The sequence below is a fragment of the Stegostoma tigrinum genome, chromosome 10, assembly GCF_030684315.1.
Source record: "Stegostoma tigrinum isolate sSteTig4 chromosome 10, sSteTig4.hap1, whole genome shotgun sequence".
Lineage (NCBI taxonomy): Eukaryota > Metazoa > Chordata > Chondrichthyes > Orectolobiformes > Stegostomatidae > Stegostoma > Stegostoma tigrinum.
This window is the reverse complement of record NC_081363.1, coordinates 60,106,644-60,123,652: the sequence shown is the minus strand read 5'-3', so window position 1 is coordinate 60,123,652 and position 17,009 is coordinate 60,106,644. Positions and strand designations below refer to the sequence as shown.

The window sequence follows — 17,009 nt, the reverse complement described above, 5'->3', positions numbered from 1 at the left end:
TATCTATTTTGTTGTCTAATTGTGTTCTCTTTGTAATTTACTTTCTACTTACCTTTGCATCATCATCAAATTTGCCAGCCATATGTTTGCTCCCATTTTTCAAGTTATGACATGAACAATAGAAATGTGAGACCCAGGCCCTGATTCCTGTAACAACCAGAGAAGATACCCATTCATGACTACTGTTTCCTGTTAGCTAACCAATTTTCTGTCCAGATAACATTGTCTCCTGCACCGCCGGCTGTCATGTTCCACAGTAATCTTTTGCTGTGGCAACTTAGCGGATGTCATCTGAAAATAAATAGAGTACACTGCAGCCCTGGTTCTTTTTTATCCACTGCACATGTTATTTCTTTGAAGAACTCCAACTAGTTAGTTAATTCCCTTTCACAAAATCATGTTGGCTGGCTAGTCCTGATTGCATCATATGCCTATAACTGCTGTACTATAATACCTTTAATAATAACTGATATTTCTTCTGATGGATGTAAAGCTGTCTTGATTGTAGCTTTTTACTTTTTATCTTTACATTTTGAAAAAAATTACATTTACTACCTTGAATGTAGGAAATTTTGAAAAATTAGAACCATCACGCAGCTTTCCCACTAAACGTTTTTTATAAAGAGCACAGGATGAAATTCACTAGGATCTAGGAACTCATCAGCATGCAGCTCCAACAATTTAGGCATTACTACTTCCCGAGTGATTATAATTTTCTTGAGTTCCTCTCTCCCTTCTGTTTCCTGATTTTATAACTATTTATGGGCTGCTACTTATGTTCTCCTAACGTCAAAATTGATTCAAAATACCAAAATATTCAGTTCGTCTGCCATCTCCTCATTTTTCATTGTTAATTTCCTAAACTCTCTTTCAATGCAACTCGCATTCACTTTGATAACTCTCTTCCTTTTCCAAATATTAATGAAAATTCTTGCTGTTTTAAATTTTCTGCTAGCTTTCTTACATTCTGTATTCCTCCTGCCTTATTATACTTTTGCTTTTTTAAATATCCCTCTTCAAATAATCTTCTGACCTGCCACCCATGGTTATACAATTACTGGTCATTTCTTTGACACTATTTTTAACTTTTATGGTGGGGCTTCTCCTTGGACTTTTTCATACTCATTGCATAGTAAGTATTCTGTGTATTCTGAAATATCCTTTTGTAAGTTTACTGCTGCATCTGTATTGATCTATTTTTAACCTTCATTTGCCAGTTCAAGTAGTTAGCCTCCATTTATGCCCTTATAACTGACATTATTTAAATTCCAAATACTGGGGTTGAACCCACTCCTCTTTTCACTGTCAGGCCAAAATTAATCCAATCTCATTTCACAGTAACAAGTCTTTTGCAATATGCTTTTTGGTAATCTCCAGAATGTGCTGTTCCAAGAAACTATTCTGAACTTATTTTATGAACTATTCTTCTGAGCTACTTTCTTACGTTTCCAATCTACATTTTAGATTAGAATTCCCATGATTGTAGTTATTCCTTTCTGACAAGGTATCATGATTTCTTCGTTTAAACTCCATCCTGTGTGACTGCTGTTGCGGGGTCTGTACACCACGCCCACAAGTGGCTTCTTGCTTTTGTCATTTATTGTTTCGACCCAAACTACTTCCACTTTCTGGCTTCCTAATCTTAGCTCACACCTCTCCATTATGTTAATAACAGCGACATTCCTGCACATTTTCCTGGTTCCCTGTCCTTCCGAAATATTCCTGTATCCCTCAACATTCAGGTATCAGCTTATGTCATCTTATCGCTATGTCTCCGCAATGTTTATCAATGTCAGAAGATAGATGAGGAAATGGTACACGTTAACTTTGATCGATCATATTGAATGTTGTTCAGTGTTTGAATGCTGTTCCCTGGAATTTTATTTGTAACAAAAACCAAGTCATTATCATGTTAAATTGTAGGCGGCCAAATCTGACTTAGGAATTTTTAAAGATTTTTTTGTTAAAACTATCAAACCAGGAAGGCAATTGTAAATTTGTGAATTAATTTACTGTGAATTAACTTTTCTTTCAAAATTAGAGCACGTGCAATGTACTGGCATGGATTGAGTTTACTTAACGGTCAGAAATCAGGTGGAATAATTGGGTCATTCTCATGTTGTCAAGCTGTGACCAGTAGGATCCTGGCTGTTTACAATCTGTTTGATTATGAGAACCAAATGTATTTTTCAAGTTTGAGAATGGCAGAAAACTTGGTGCTAATGTGTGTTGTGAGGATAATGCAAAGAAGCTTCGAGGGGATTTTCAATTGCTGAGTAACTGGGCAAGAACATGGCAGATGGAATACACTGCGTGTTAAGTGAGTTTATCCAGTTTGGTCAGAAGAATGGCAATGCAGAACGTTTGTTAAATAGTGAGACATTGGTAAGTATTCATTTCCAAAGGGGTTTGGGTGTTCTTGTTTGGCACCACATTCACAAGCAAACACTGCCTGCACTACTGACCTTCGGTAGCAGCAAGGCGTACTATCTCCGAGGATGGCTGGAAGCCGCTGCTGAAGCCCCGCCCCCCAAAGATCAGTCTTTTCACCGATCCCGGGAAAGAAGACGTTGCAAAAGCTGCCCAAACGTTTTCATGGCTGCCGGACCGAAACCACCTCAATGCGGAAGCCGCCGCTGGTCATGGTCGATGTCGCAGCCAAAACCAGGAGCCTATGCTCACCCCTCCATCAGCTACCACCTCACCGCCGTCTTTTTGATCCCGCTCCGGACTAGCCGCCTCGCTATCGTTTGTCAGAGTCCTGATGTGGACTCACCACCCACCGCTTCGGATCTCGACGAAGAACGCTTTCATATCGCCTTTCACCAGCAAAACGATGAAAGAGGAAAAAGAGTAAAAACGAAAAGCAAAGTGGACGAGTCCTGGGCAGAAGAGCTTACTAAAGAAGCCATTCCTGGGAATTAATACTATTGCAAGAAATTGCTGAACCATATTTTTAAAGTAAGAATTTAAGCTTGAATTATTTTCATATGCAAAAAAAATCTCCACACCCTATCTGATGTTGTTAAAGTTTGTTGGATCGCCTAGCTGGTTTCTTGTTTCGCAGACGTTTCGTTACCATGCTTGGTAACGTCCTCAATATAATCAGCCTATCTGATTTATATTGTATTCTGTCGATGATTGTGAAACAGCAATGTGAATTTCAGGACTCAGTTACAAACTCGAATATGTCTGTCCTGAGTCAATACAATGTGGAAATGGAGGAAAACAGCAGGCCAGGCAGCATTAAAGAGGCTGGAGGGTTGACGTTTCGGGTCGGGACCCTTCATCATGACCTGATATTCAGTATGGAATCACATATGCCCTTTCGGGAAGGAAACTGCGATCCTTACCTGGTCTGGCCTTCATGTGACTCCCGACCCACAGCATTGCGGTTGACTCTTAACTATCTTATAGGTAATTAGGGATGGACGATAAATGCTGCCTAACCAAGCGAAGCCCCTCATCCCATGAATGAATAAAGAAAAAATAACGCCCTTTGGTTCTCCTCTTGCATTGGAATGAAATCTACCTTTTTAAAGGCAAATGAAATAAATCATGAACACTAACAGTTTACTTTTTCTTTGGCTGTAGTCCTGGTGTGAAATCAATACACAGTGATTCCTAGTGATCCTGTTTGGTGATCTTGTGTGCTGTGTCAATGTTGAACAACAACTGCAATGAGCAGCCAAGTCTTTCTCACCAAGTTTCATAGTTATAATCATTGAATTTTAGACAATCAACAATTCTATTCATATACTGTATTTAAATGTTGCTTGTAAAGTTTTCTAATGTAAAATGATTTGAAAGTTCTAACCCAATAGTACATATGGTTAATGACCCAATTTATATATATAGCATGACTTGCTACTTTCCAAGGACTCTAGAAATGCAGCCCTTTTAGTATGGGAATAGTGAAAGTGTATTGGCCTTACTTATTGTGGTTATCTTAATTATGAAATCTTACCAGCCTAAAATTTAAAAATTCTATATGGAATATGATTTTTTTATCATTTTGGAATTAGTAATGAGGAATACTCTTCAGATTTTGACCCAAAAAATCCAAGCTTTAGAACACAATAAAGGAATGGTAACATTGTACGTAACAAAGGACATGGGGTTGCCCTACATCTTTTTCAAAATTAAATATTATGATGCAGCTGAAAGGCCATTATATAGGAGACATGATGCATTTTTAGGCACTAGTTCATGATGAGCTTATTCGGGGCTTCAAGTAAACATGGAAGATGGCGATTGGGAGACCTCAGTAATTAGGAACAAGAGCAGACTGTCTAGATCCTGACGCCTGCCTAATATCTTTGATTAACCTATTTATCAATTTGTATTTAACATAATCAGCTGCTAGAGTCATAGAGACGTACAGCATGGAAACAGACCCTTAGCTCCAACTTGCCCATGCCAACCAGATAATCTAAATTAATCTAGTCCTTTTTTTTAATATGGGGTTACATTAGCTACCCTCCATAGGAACTGTTCCAGGGTGTATAGAATCTTGAAATATGAGCACCAATGTATTCACCATTTCTAGGGCTACTTCGTTAAGCACTCTGAGATGCAGGTTATTGAGTCCTGGAGAATTATCAGCCTGTAGTCCCATCAATTTCCCAAACTTCATTTCCCTACTAACACGGATCTCTTTCAATGCCCCACTCACTAGACCTGTGATCCCCTGTATTTTTGAGATGTTATCTGTGTCCTCCTTTGTGAAGACCAGATCAAAACATATTTAATTAGTCGCCTTGACAGCCACCTAATAGTGTAGCCATCTACCTGCTCAGGTTGCAAAACCAGTTACAGCAAATGTTATGGTTTTGATTGCCATCCTCAGCCTGCGGTGGCATTATACATTACCCTCCTGGAGGAAAAGGCAGGTGAACAATACACTCTGGCGCTCCTGCCCCACATCAGCATCCTGAAGGGGACTTCAGCTGTGTCTACATGTCTGTCCCGGTTGGCAGCCTTTGGAGGTTGCTGCTGCTTTTGGGATGGCTGGTGCTTTTCCTCAATATCCCTAGGCCTTTGTAGCACAATGATGACTTCTGCTGTGTGGGGAATATCAGCGACAGAACAGGTTCTTAATAACATGAAGTCAATATTTGTATCATATGCACAAATAACAGTTTAGTGTGCTCTCCGATCCAGTGGGATATGGAGGATTTCAACAAGGAGGCCATGCAATATGTCTACATGGATCTTTGCAGTCGTGGCCCTTATTCCGATGAATGCAGAATAAGGCATGCCACGCAAATATAGTAGGAGATTATAAGTGGGACAGGATTACCATACTCCAATCTTGCCATACCCCATATCCCAAGAAAGGCAACATTGCATGAGATGGAAGGAAATCAGCTTTGTGCTGTTGTGCAGCTGATAAGGCCTTGGATTGTCTTTCTGAATTGTTGCTAGCAAGTGACATTGTGAAGGTTGTCTATGATCACTTCTGCTTCACGCAGATGACGGTGTTTGATAACAATCAGTGACATTGTCAGGATTACCTGTGGCTTAGATATGTACACCACAGACTTGGACACCTGTTTCACATGCACACAACGTATATTTTTAATCTGTATTGTGTAAGTGCCTGATGAATACCATTGCCCCTGAAGTGCCTTATAATGCACAGAAATGGAATCTGCAAGCTCAGACAGAAAGAAACACTTTCCATTATACATCCATGACTTAGGTGAGAATGGAAGAGAACACAAGTTGTGTTTGCTGTGCAAACCGTTATGTTGTGATGCCTGAAGCCTAAATCAGAGTGGTGGTGATCGTTCATGACTCGCTCACCCTCTTCCACAATGACCCAGTCCCCCAATGCCCGATCACCTTCAATTCTGTTACATTGAGTTGACTCCCTTCACAGTTTTGTCCCCATTGCATCCCAGTGTGGTGCTGTGAAATCCCACAATTCATTTCTCCAACTTTCTTACCATAGTGGTGTTGCCTGATAACCTATCTTGAATTTCAGTGAGCAGAAGCTGTCCCCCCCCACCAGCAAAAATTGACTGTAGTCTGTCCCCTGTAATTTTGTTTACTTCTTGTCAAGATAGAAGCTCAGAGGAGCAAGCAGCGAGCTGGAGTTGCCAGACACCCACTCTGTCTTTCAGGTTGGGAATGTTGCCATTTTTTTCCTCTCTGTTGCATGAGATAATGAGAATTATGTATAAATAAGGTGAGATTAGATACAAATGAGATGAAAATGCATGTAAGTATGCCTGTTGCCACTCACTTTGTTTCTCAATGTTAAGAATCTAATTTTTCCAATTTCTTCATATTTTCCCATCCAACTCACCATTGTGTATGTTGTCCAGGGAGTGGGAAAATTCAGCCTGTGTAATTTTCTGTTTCAAGCTCTTCTGCAGCTTCCTCTTTAAATTTGTCTGTACTAACTGGCTCAATCAGTTGGCTAGAGTACTTATGCATTGGGAGGCAGGAAGTTAGAATTTGGCGTTTGTGAAATTTTAGGGGTGGAGTCTTGCGTGGTTCTTTTAGACAATCATGTGCTTTTTCTGTGCTTAAGATTTAAAGTGGATGTCTGTGAGCAGCAGCTTGAAAGTTTGCAAGTACACAGAGCGCCTGAATTGAAATACTTGTAAAAAAGCCCTTACAGTTAGCAGGCCAAGCAGCAGATTTTAAAAGGACAGCAAACTTTTGAATTTAGCCAATCAATTTTAACCAGGCACTAGGATACCAACAACCTAATAAATTTCAACCTGACGGTTTTGACAACATAGGATCAATCCTATTGTAAGAGATATTGATATGCCATCAAGAGTATAAAAAGAAGAGGACAGTTGGACAAAGCCCCAGAGCTAGCTGCTATCTGCCAAAGCCAATGGCCCTGAGCTCTCAAGGGAAAATTGCTGTCTTTCACAGCTTTCTCTATGTCTTAGAAAAAGCACCATCTAAATAATTACAGTAACAATGCCACAATATTCCAGACAGAAGAATCAACAAAGAAGGCACAGATATTCTGGAAAACATGTAACCTGGCTATAATTTTGAGTGATTAAATTCCTTTTATTATTATAAGTGGGACTCATATTTATTGCAACAGCATATCATTAGAATCTGGCTTTACTCGGGAATAATTAGGAATTAGAAGGGATTTTTTTGGTTTGTTAACAGTTTAGTTAATTTGTTCACTGGTTGAGATAGAGAGAGAGAGTATCAGGGATTTATTTTATTGAGCTGTTAGAAGTTGTTGGAAAGGACGTTGTGCCATTTTTCACACCCCTTTTACAGATTATAGGGTGAGGCGCTCCTCTTCGGGTATTTCTGTTTCAGTTTTCAAGGAGGGGTCAACTTCTGCTTTATAAAAGATGGGGGGAGGGGGCCACTATGTCTGGGATCTGAATGGGTTTGGACAGATTTAGACAGAGCTGGGAGATTTAGGTTATGAAAGGTCCCAGCAGATTTAAACAGACTTGAGGACTAGTGTCCTCGATCTTTAAATAAAATCTAAGTGAAAAGTGGAAAATCTGTTTAATTTTGACTGCTTGTCAAAATCAAAAGTGGCATAATGGCTGTTTCAGTGACTAAGAGTTTCTGGGACTGGAAGAAGTAACTTGTGGGGTTTTATAAAAGGTGAGCAAGGCAAAGCCGTTGCAATTGGCAGAGAAGCTGGAGTTGGGATTGCCTTTGTCCATGAGAGAAGGAGAGGTAGATACAGCAGTAGCTTGACATTTAAATGTGCTGGAAATGCCATCTAGATCTTTGGAAATGGCTCAGATTCAATTGCAGATGAAGCTGCTTGAACATGAAGGGGAACTGAAGCAGTTTGAATTATGGTTACAAGCAGAGGAAAGAGAAAACAAAAGAATTTCCCCAGCAGTATAACAAGAAACGGGAAGAATTACCCTAGCAGAACGAAACAAAATGGAAGAACTGCTCTGGCACAACAAAAAGAAAAGGAAAGAATTGCTGTGGCTGAAGAAAAAGAAAAGGAGAGGAAAGCCCCAGGAGAAGAAAGGGAAAAAGAGAGAAAACGAGACAAGATAGGGGAAAAAAAAGAGAGAAGAATGGGAGAAAGGGAGAGAGTTTGAACTTCAGAATTTGGCAGTTACACAGGAAAGTTGCCTTAAAAGGGTGGAGATGAAGGTAGAAATTAGACTTAGTTAGGAGAATAGTGATCATGAGCAAATCCATCATAGCCAAAGGCCTGGTAGCAATATTTGCAAATATGTCCAAACATGACTAAAATTTGATGAAAAAGACGTAAAAGCCCTTTCCATTTCCTTTGAGAATTTGGCTGAACAGATGAACGTGCTGGAGGTGTCGGAGAAGGTGTCCGGAGAATATGAAGAAGTAAGACAGACTATTTTGCGTGCTTGCGAATTGGTACCAGTAGCATGTAGAGAATGATTCAGAAATGTAAGAAAGGAACGAGGTCAGACTTATATCAAGTTTGAAAGAATTAAACAGAGCAGCTTCGATAGATAGATGAGAACATTAAAGATAGAAAAGACATATGAGGCTCTTAGAGAGATTATTCTGCTGGAGGAGTTTAAAATCCAGAAATGATAAGAACTTAAGTTGAGAAACAGAAAGTTAAAATACTGAGAAGAGCCGCAGAGATGGCGGATGAATATGCATTAATGCATAAGTTGAAATCTAGCTACTGACATCGATTTCATTCCGTGAAGGTACAAATTGGGCAAGATGGAGATCTTTCAATTAAAAAAAGAGTGGATCACACGGGGAGCAGTTTACCACTCGTGAAAAAAGAAACCTAAGAGTGTGGAAAAGAGGTGAAAGACCTCATGTGTTTTCACTGCAATAAGGTAGGATACACACAGTCGCAATGCTGGTGGTTAAAGAAAGGTGCTGGAAAAAGGATGTGGTAAAAGAAGCTAAATCAGTGACATTATTCAAGAAATTGATGAAAATACCAAGAGAAGTTGAGGAGCAGCAGGATGGTGCACAGCTAGTCACTGGCTGCATTGTGAGATAGTACCCAATCTTTTCAAAGACTTTACCTGTATAGGTAAGATTTACTCAGGTAGAACGGGTCAATAGGTTAGGCAGTTAAAATTTTGAGAGAGAAATATGAGCTATTCTGCCTCTAATAGTAATTAATGAAAATATTTGTACTGCTTCTGAAATATTGCCTGAGAGAGTGATAATCTGTGGAATAAATGGAGAAAGGAGTAGTCTTTCCCCTGTGTAAGATAAGGCTAGAAAGACTGGGAAAGTGATAGTGGGAGTGATGGAAAAATTGGCTATTCCAGGAATATAGTTTATTCTTAGAAATGATATAGTTGGACCACAGGTCAGATTAATGCCCATTGTCGTAGAAAAGCCAAAAGAAAAACAAGGAATTGAGGAGTTAAAAGAAAAATACCCTGGAATCTTCCCAGATTGTGTGGTGACGAGATCCTGCGGCTATAAGTTAAAACAACAAAGGAAAATAAAAGAGAAAGATGAAGGAGTTTAGGTGCAGTTGGCTGACACATTGTTTGCTGAAATGGGAAATTTAAAACCGAAGCAGGTAGAGGATCACACAGAGGTGTTTAGTTCTGAAAGATTAATGGAGTTACAGCAAAAAGGTGAGATGATGAAGAAATTATATCATAAATATTTGGAAAAGGAATCAGAGTGTATTCCAGTATGCTATCACATTAAGGATAAAATCTTAAGGCAGAAATGGAGACATTGGCAGGTTCGTGCAAATGAGAAATGGGCGGAAGTTCACCAGATTGTGTTGCCAGTAGAATACAAACAGGTAATATTGTGGGTAGCTCAATTACCTGTAGGAGGTCATCTAGGAATGAGGAAGACTCCGGCTAAGATACAGAAGCACTTTTTTTGGCTTGGATTACATAAAGATCGGGTTGAATTTTTCCACACCTGTCATATGGTAGTAAAGCCACAGACAGTGATAAAACCAGTGCCTTTAATGCCGATTCCTGCATTTGAACAATCTTTTACATGGGTTGCAATTGATTTGTCTAGGTTCCCTCCCTAAAACCAAAAGTGGGAACCAGTATTTGCCAACCATAATTGATGAGTCTACGAGGTTTCCGGAGGCAATTCTATTACGGAATGTCAAAGGCAAAAAGTGTTGTGGAGGAGTTGCTTGTTTTCTTTAGCTGTTATGGACGACCAAGGGAGATTCAGTCAGACCAAGGGTCCAGTTTTACTGCCAAATTATTTAAGGAGGTCATGAGTAGCTTAGGCATTGAACACTTTTTAAATCAAATGCATACCATCCTAAATCCCAGGGAGCATTGGAAAGCTGGCATCAGAAGCTAAAGACCATGTTGAGGGGTATTGCTGGGATTACCCAAATGACTGGGGTGAAGATATCCCATTTATGTTATTTGCTTTTAGAGATACTCCAAATGAATTGACTCAGTTTGCTCCATTTGAATTAATAATTGGACACAAAGTAAGAGGGCCTTTCAAATTAATTAAGAAAAAGTTATAGGTCTGAAATCAGAGATATCACAGTTGGATTATGTATCTGAGGTGAGAGCTAGACAGCATTTGAAAGTGGCACAGCACCAAATGAAGCAAGAAGAAGATAAGAAATCTAAAATTTGTACATTTGCCTGTGGGGAGAAAGTATTGGTGCTGTTGCCAGTGGTAGGAGATCCCTTCAAAGCAAGGTTTAGTGGTCCCCACCAGATTGAGAAGAAGTTAAGTCAGGTGAATTATCTGGTAAACATGACAGATTGGAAATAAATTCATCAGGTCTGTCATGTAAACTTGCTAAAACATCACTATCATGGGCGAAAGGAACCGGAGAAACAGGTATTAGTTACTGCCGCTCGGAGTGAGGAATCAAATACAGATGATTTGGATTTCAATGTGCCTCAGAATAAATTGAATAATGAGGAACAAAAACAAAGTTGCTGGAAAAGCTCAGCAGGTCTGTTTGCATGTGGGAAGGAGAAAAGAGTTAACATTTCAGGTCCGGCGACCCTTCCTCAGAGCCTTAAGGAATGGGATAGGGTAGTGAGCTATCTGAGTCAGGAACAGAAAACTGAATTGAAAGACCTGTTGCAGTGCTATGAAAACCTATTTAGAAATAGATTGGGAAGGGCTAATACCATAGTACTTCAGGTTGATGTAGGGAATGCTGTTCTGATAAATCAATGCCCCTACTGGCTAATCCTTTCAAAGCAGCACAGGTTCAGAAGGAAGTGGAAGCGATGCTCCAAGTCAAAGCAAGTGGAGTTTGCCGACTGTGTTGGACCCCAAACCTGATGGTACTTAACAATTCTGCATAGATTATTGGAAGGTCAACTGTGACCAAATCTGACTTCTAGCCAATTCCAAGGCTGGAGGACAGTATGCAATAAGTAGGACAATGTATTAACACCATAAAGTTGGACTTAGTTCATGATTACTGGCAAGTACCTTTTGTAGGAGACAGCAAAAGAAGTTTCTGTTTTTGTAACCCCAAATGGGCTATACCAATTTAAAGTAATGCCTTTTGGAATGAAAAATTCACTGGCTACTTTTCAAAGACTTATGAACAGAGTTGTTACAGGATTGACTAATTGTGCCATCTACATAGCTGACTTAGTGATCTATAGCCATTCGTTGAAAGAGCACATGAAGCATTTGGCAAAGCTCTCTGAGAGACGACAGAAGGCAAAGTTGGTCATAAATTTGGTAAAAACAGAATTTTCAAAGGCAGAAGTGACATCTTAGGGCGTAACATTGGATGCGGAGCAGATTCTACAGGAAATTTATACCGAACTTTACTAGTGTAGGTGGCACCATTGACTGATTTGTTTAAAAAAAACATGAAATTTTGATGGACAGAACAATGCCAGGAGCCATCTGAGAATTTAAAAGCAGTATTAACATCACTAGTTTTAGCCATGCTATAATTTTTTTGAGCCTCTTTTAAGTTACTGTTGTTGTGAGCAATGTAAATGTTTTACTGCTGGAGCTACTTATGTTGTTACAGGAGGATGATTGTGGAATTGAAAGGCCTATCAGTTATTCAAAGAAACTCAATATCCACCAGAAAAAATATTCAACCATTGAAAGAGTTATTCGGTTTGGTAATGGTCTTGTGACATTTCAATGTTTACATTGCAAACAGTGCATCAGAGACAATTGTGCATGCCAATCACAATCCTTTGACAATTAAGGACAAGAAAACCAGATTATTTCATATTGCAAGGATTTAATTTACAGACTGTACATGTTGTGGGTTGCGAAAATATTATTGTGGATGCTTTACTGCAAATTTAAAAGAAGATGTTTATATAAGATATAAACGGTAGGGTTCAATGTAATATATAGATAGAATTAGTATGTAATGTGTAAATCTAGATTAATGAGCTATGGACCTAGTAATATAATGGAGTTAAGATTTTAAAACAAAAAAAATGAAGCAGTCTTTTCATGGTTCGTTTTTCTCTTAAGCGGAGAGGTTTTGCGAAGTTGAGTATAGTACTTGTAGATTAGGAGGGAGGAAATTAGAATTTGGTGTTTGTCACATCCTTAGAGTGGGAAGTATTGTGTGGTCCTTTAAAAGATCATCTGCTTTTCTGTGCTCAGAGATGTAAAATGGATGTCAACGAGCAGCATCTTGAAAATTTGCAAGCATACACAGAATGCCCGAATTGAAACATTTGGATCAAAAGCCAGTACAGTCAGAAGACCAAGCAACAGATTTTGCCAAGACAATAAACTTTTGAATTTAGCCAATCAAATCGAACCAGGCACTTGGGTTTAAATTTAATAGGTTTTTGGTTTCTGACGGTTTGGACAATGTAGGACTAATCCTATTGTAAGAAGTATTGATATGTATCAAGAATACAAAATGAAAGGGCAGTTGGACAAAGCCTCAGAGCTAGCTGCTATCTGCCAAAGCGAACAGCCCTCAGCTCTTAAGAGAGAATGGCTGCCTCTCACAGCCTCCTCTCCGTTTTAGAAAAAGCACCATCGAAAGAACAACAGTACCAACGGCACAACTGGTTATATTCATAGAACATAGAACATTACAGCACAGTACAGGCCCTTCGGCCCTCAATGTTGTGCCGACCTGTCATACCAATCTGAAGCCCATCTAACCTACACGATTCCTGTACGTCCGTATGCTTGTCCAATGACGACTTGAATGTACTTAAAGTTGGCGAATCTACTACCGTTGCAGGCAAAGCATTCCATTCCCTTACTACTAAGTCGCCAGGCCCGGATCAGATTTGTCCTCGGCTGCTGTGGGAAGCGAGAAATGCAATTGCTTCGCCACTTGCGAAGATCTTTGCATCCTCGCTCTCCACTGGAGTCGTACCTGAGGACTGGAGAGAGGCAAATGTAATTCCTCTCTTCAAGAAAGGAAATAGGGAAATCCCCGGCAATTATAGACCGGTAAGTCTCACGTCTGTCGTCTGCAAGGTGTTAGAAAGGATTCTGAGGGATAAGATTTATGACCATCTGGAAGAGCATGGCTTGATCAAATACAGTCAACACGGCTTTGTGAGGGGTAGGTCATGCCTTACAAACCTTATCGAGTTTTTTGAGGATGTGACTAGAAAAGTTGATGAGGGTCGAGCTGTGGATGTGGTGTATATCGACTTCAGTAAGGCATTTGATAAGGTTCCCCATGGTAGGCTCATTCAGAAGGTCAGGAGGAATGGGATACAGGGGAACTTAGCTGCTTGGATACAGAATTGGCTGGCCAACAGAAGACAGCGAGTGGTAGTAGAAGGAAAATATTCTGCCTGGAAGTCAGTGGTGAGTGGAGTTCCACAGGGCTCTGTCCTTGGGCCTCTACTGTTTGTAATTTTTATTAATGACTTGGACGAGGGAATTGAAGGATGGGTCAGCAAGTTTGCAGACGACACAAAGGTTGGAGGTGTCGTTGACAGTGTAGAGGGCTGTTGTAGGCTGCAGCGGGACATTGACAGGATGCAGAGATGGGCTGAGAGGTGGCAGATGGAGATCAACCTGGATAAATGCAAGGTGATGCATTTTGGAAGGTCGAATTTGAAAGCTGAGTACAGGATTAAGGATAGGATTCTTGGCAGCGTGGAGGAACAGAGGGATCTTGGTGTGCAGATACATAGATCCCTTAAAATGGCCACCCAAGTGGACAGGGTTGTTAAGAAAGCATATGGTGTTTTGGCTTTCATTAACAGGGGGATTGAGTTTAAGAGTCGTGAGATCTTGTTGCAGCTCTATAAAACTTTGGTTAGACCGCACTTGGAATACTGCGTCCAGTTCTGGTCGCCGTATTATAGGAAAGATGTGGATGCTTTGGAGAGGGTTCAGAGGAGGTTTACCAGGATGCTGCCTGGACTGGAGGGCTTCTCTTATGAAGAGAGGTTGACTGAGCTCGGTCTCTTTACATTGGAGAAAAGGAGGAGGAGAGGGGACCTAATTGAGGTATACAAGATAATGAGAGGCATAGATAGAGTTGATAGCCAGAGACTATTTCCCAGGGCAGAAATGGCTAGCACGAGCGGTCATAGTTTTAAGCTGGTTGGTGGAAAGTATAGAGGGGATGTCAGAGGCAGGTTCTTTACACAGAGAGTTGTGAGAGCATGGAATGCGTTGTCAGCAGCAGTTGTGGAAGCAAGGTCATTGGGGTCATTTAAGAGACTGCTGGACATGTATATGGTCACAGAAATTTGAGGGTGCATACATGAGGATCAATGGTCGGCACAACATTGTGGGCTGAAGGGCCTGTTCTGTGCTGTACTGTTCTATGTTCTATGTTCTATGTACTCTCTGAGTAAAGAAATCACCTCTGACATCTGTCCTATATCTTTCACCCCTCAATTTAAAGCTATGCCCCCTCGTGCTCGCCGTCACCATCCTAGGAAAAAAGCTCTCCCTATCCACTCTATCTAACCCTCTGATTATCTCATACGTCTCAATTAAGTCACCTCTCAACCTTCTTCTCTGTAACGAAAACAGCCTCAAGTCCCTCAGCCTTTCCTCGTAAGACCTTCCCTCCATACCAGGCAACATCCTAGTAAATCTCCTCTGCACCCTTTCCAAAGCTTCCACATGCTTCTTATAATGCGGTGACCAGAACTGTACGCAGTACTTCAAGTGCGGCCGCACCAGAGTTTTGGTTCTGGAACTCGATCCCTCTATTAATAAAAGCTAAAACACTGTATGCCTTCTTAACAGCCCTGTCAACCTGGGTGGCAACTTTCAAGGATCTGTGTACATGGACACCGAGATCTCTCGGCTCATCTACACTAGCAAGAATCTTACCATTAGGCCAGTACTTTGCATTCCGGTTACTCCTACCAAAGTGCATCACCTCACACTTGTCTGCATTAAACTCCATTTGCCACCTCTCAGCCCAGCTCTGCAGCTTATCTATGTCTCTCTGTAACCTACAACATCCTTCATCACTATCTACAACTCCACCGACCTTGACCGACCCCAACTCCTGAGAAGCTTATGACATCCAGAATTCATTATGGATAAATCCATTAAGAGCTATGGCATCCCTAGAAAGCAGTCCCACAATATGTTGAATTTTATATCCAATTTGAAAGGAGAAGATTGGGTCTTAAACTAGTGATTTAAAACTAAAGAAGGACAATTATCTGTGTATGAAAACTGAGCTCTCAAAAATGATAATAAAATGTGAGGCTGGATGAACACAGCAGGCCAAGCAGCATCTCAGGAGCACAAAAGCTGACGTTTCGGGCCTAGACCCTTCATCAGAGAGAGCTCTCAAAAATGAATTGATTAGTGGATAGATCAATGGAAGTACTGTAGGAGACATCTAGGGGGATACATCAGAAAATCCAGAATAAGTATATGCTTACCGCCAAGAAAAATTCTAAATTGAGCATCTATATATTGTGGTTAACAAAATAATTTGGGGAAATATGAAATGTAAGCGAAAAAGCTTTTATACCTGTATGAAATTGAGTGGCTTGATAAATGATTGGTTAGGATATAAAGAATGACAGCATGATTAAAATGTTAATCAGAGCCTGAATTTGGGTATAAGAGGAAGCTAGCTAAGAACATCAGAATATGTATTATGAGTTTGTACAGCTTTATACAAAGGAAAATAACAAGTAAAGTGAGTGTTCACCTACTTGAAAATGAAAATGGGACTGCATAGTAATGACAGGGCAATCATGAAAGTAATGAATAAATATTCTATTTCTGGTTTCACGACAAAGAAGGCATAAAACACTGTATTAATTTTTACAAACCAGGAACTGGAGGTGAGAGAGGAACTTAACGAAATCACAATCACAAAGAATGTGGTACTGAACCAGCTTGTGGAGCTGCAGTCTAACAAGTCTCCGTGTCCTAATGAACTTCTTTCAAATGTCTTAAAGGTTGCAGAAAGAGATGGTAGATGCATTGGGGTTCCTTTTTACAAAATTTCCTAAATTCATAAAAAGTTCCATTAGACTGGAATGTTGCAAATAAAATGCCTGTATTCAAGAAAAGAGGCAAGCAAAAGGCAGTAAATTGTAGGCTAGTTAGCTTGACATCCGTCATCGGGAATGTGTTAGAATCGATCCTTAAAGAGATTGTAGCTGCAAGTTTAACAAAATCCCAAGGTAATTGTGAACAGCCAGCATGGTTTAGTCAAAGAAAAATAATACTTAATTGTTTATTGATATTATTTGAAGAAGTAATGTGTTGTGGATAAAGGGCTGAGGCTACAGATGTAGTACGGTTGCATTTCTGAAAGGCTTTTGATAATTTGCCACACTGAATGTAATTGTTGAAACTAAGTGCTCACGGTGTCTGTTTAACATATTACCATGAATAGAAGGTTGGCTGGCTGACAATAAATAGTCTATATGCATGAAAGGATCCTTTTCTAATTGGCAGTTTGTGATAAGTGGAGATCTGCAGGTTGTTTGTGAGGGCCCTCAACCATTTACAATGGACATTATTGACTTTAATGAGGGGAATAGAGTCCATAGACAGTACCAGGTAAATAGGAAAATATATTGTGAAGAAGATATAATAAAGTTGCTGATGAATTTAGGTTGAATGAATGGGCAAGCATCCAGTTGATGGAGTAT

At 40.0% G+C, this 17,009-nt stretch overlaps 1 protein-coding gene across 5 annotated transcripts in view; it reads left to right on the top strand.

The window, feature by feature from the left end:
* LOC125455634 (neuronal PAS domain-containing protein 3) overlaps positions 1-17,009 on the top strand; it is a 1,150,912-nt gene that overhangs the window by 102,496 nt on the left and 1,031,407 nt on the right. Inside the window, exon 1 of one of the 5 annotated variants that reach the window (XM_048537895.2) lies at positions 2,563-2,961. The exons of the other annotated variants lie outside the window; for them this stretch is intronic. The gene's annotated coding sequence lies outside the window, so the exon portion shown is untranslated. Of the gene's footprint in view, positions 1-2,562; positions 2,962-17,009 lie in introns of those variants that run through there. 5 annotated transcript variants of the gene reach the window in all.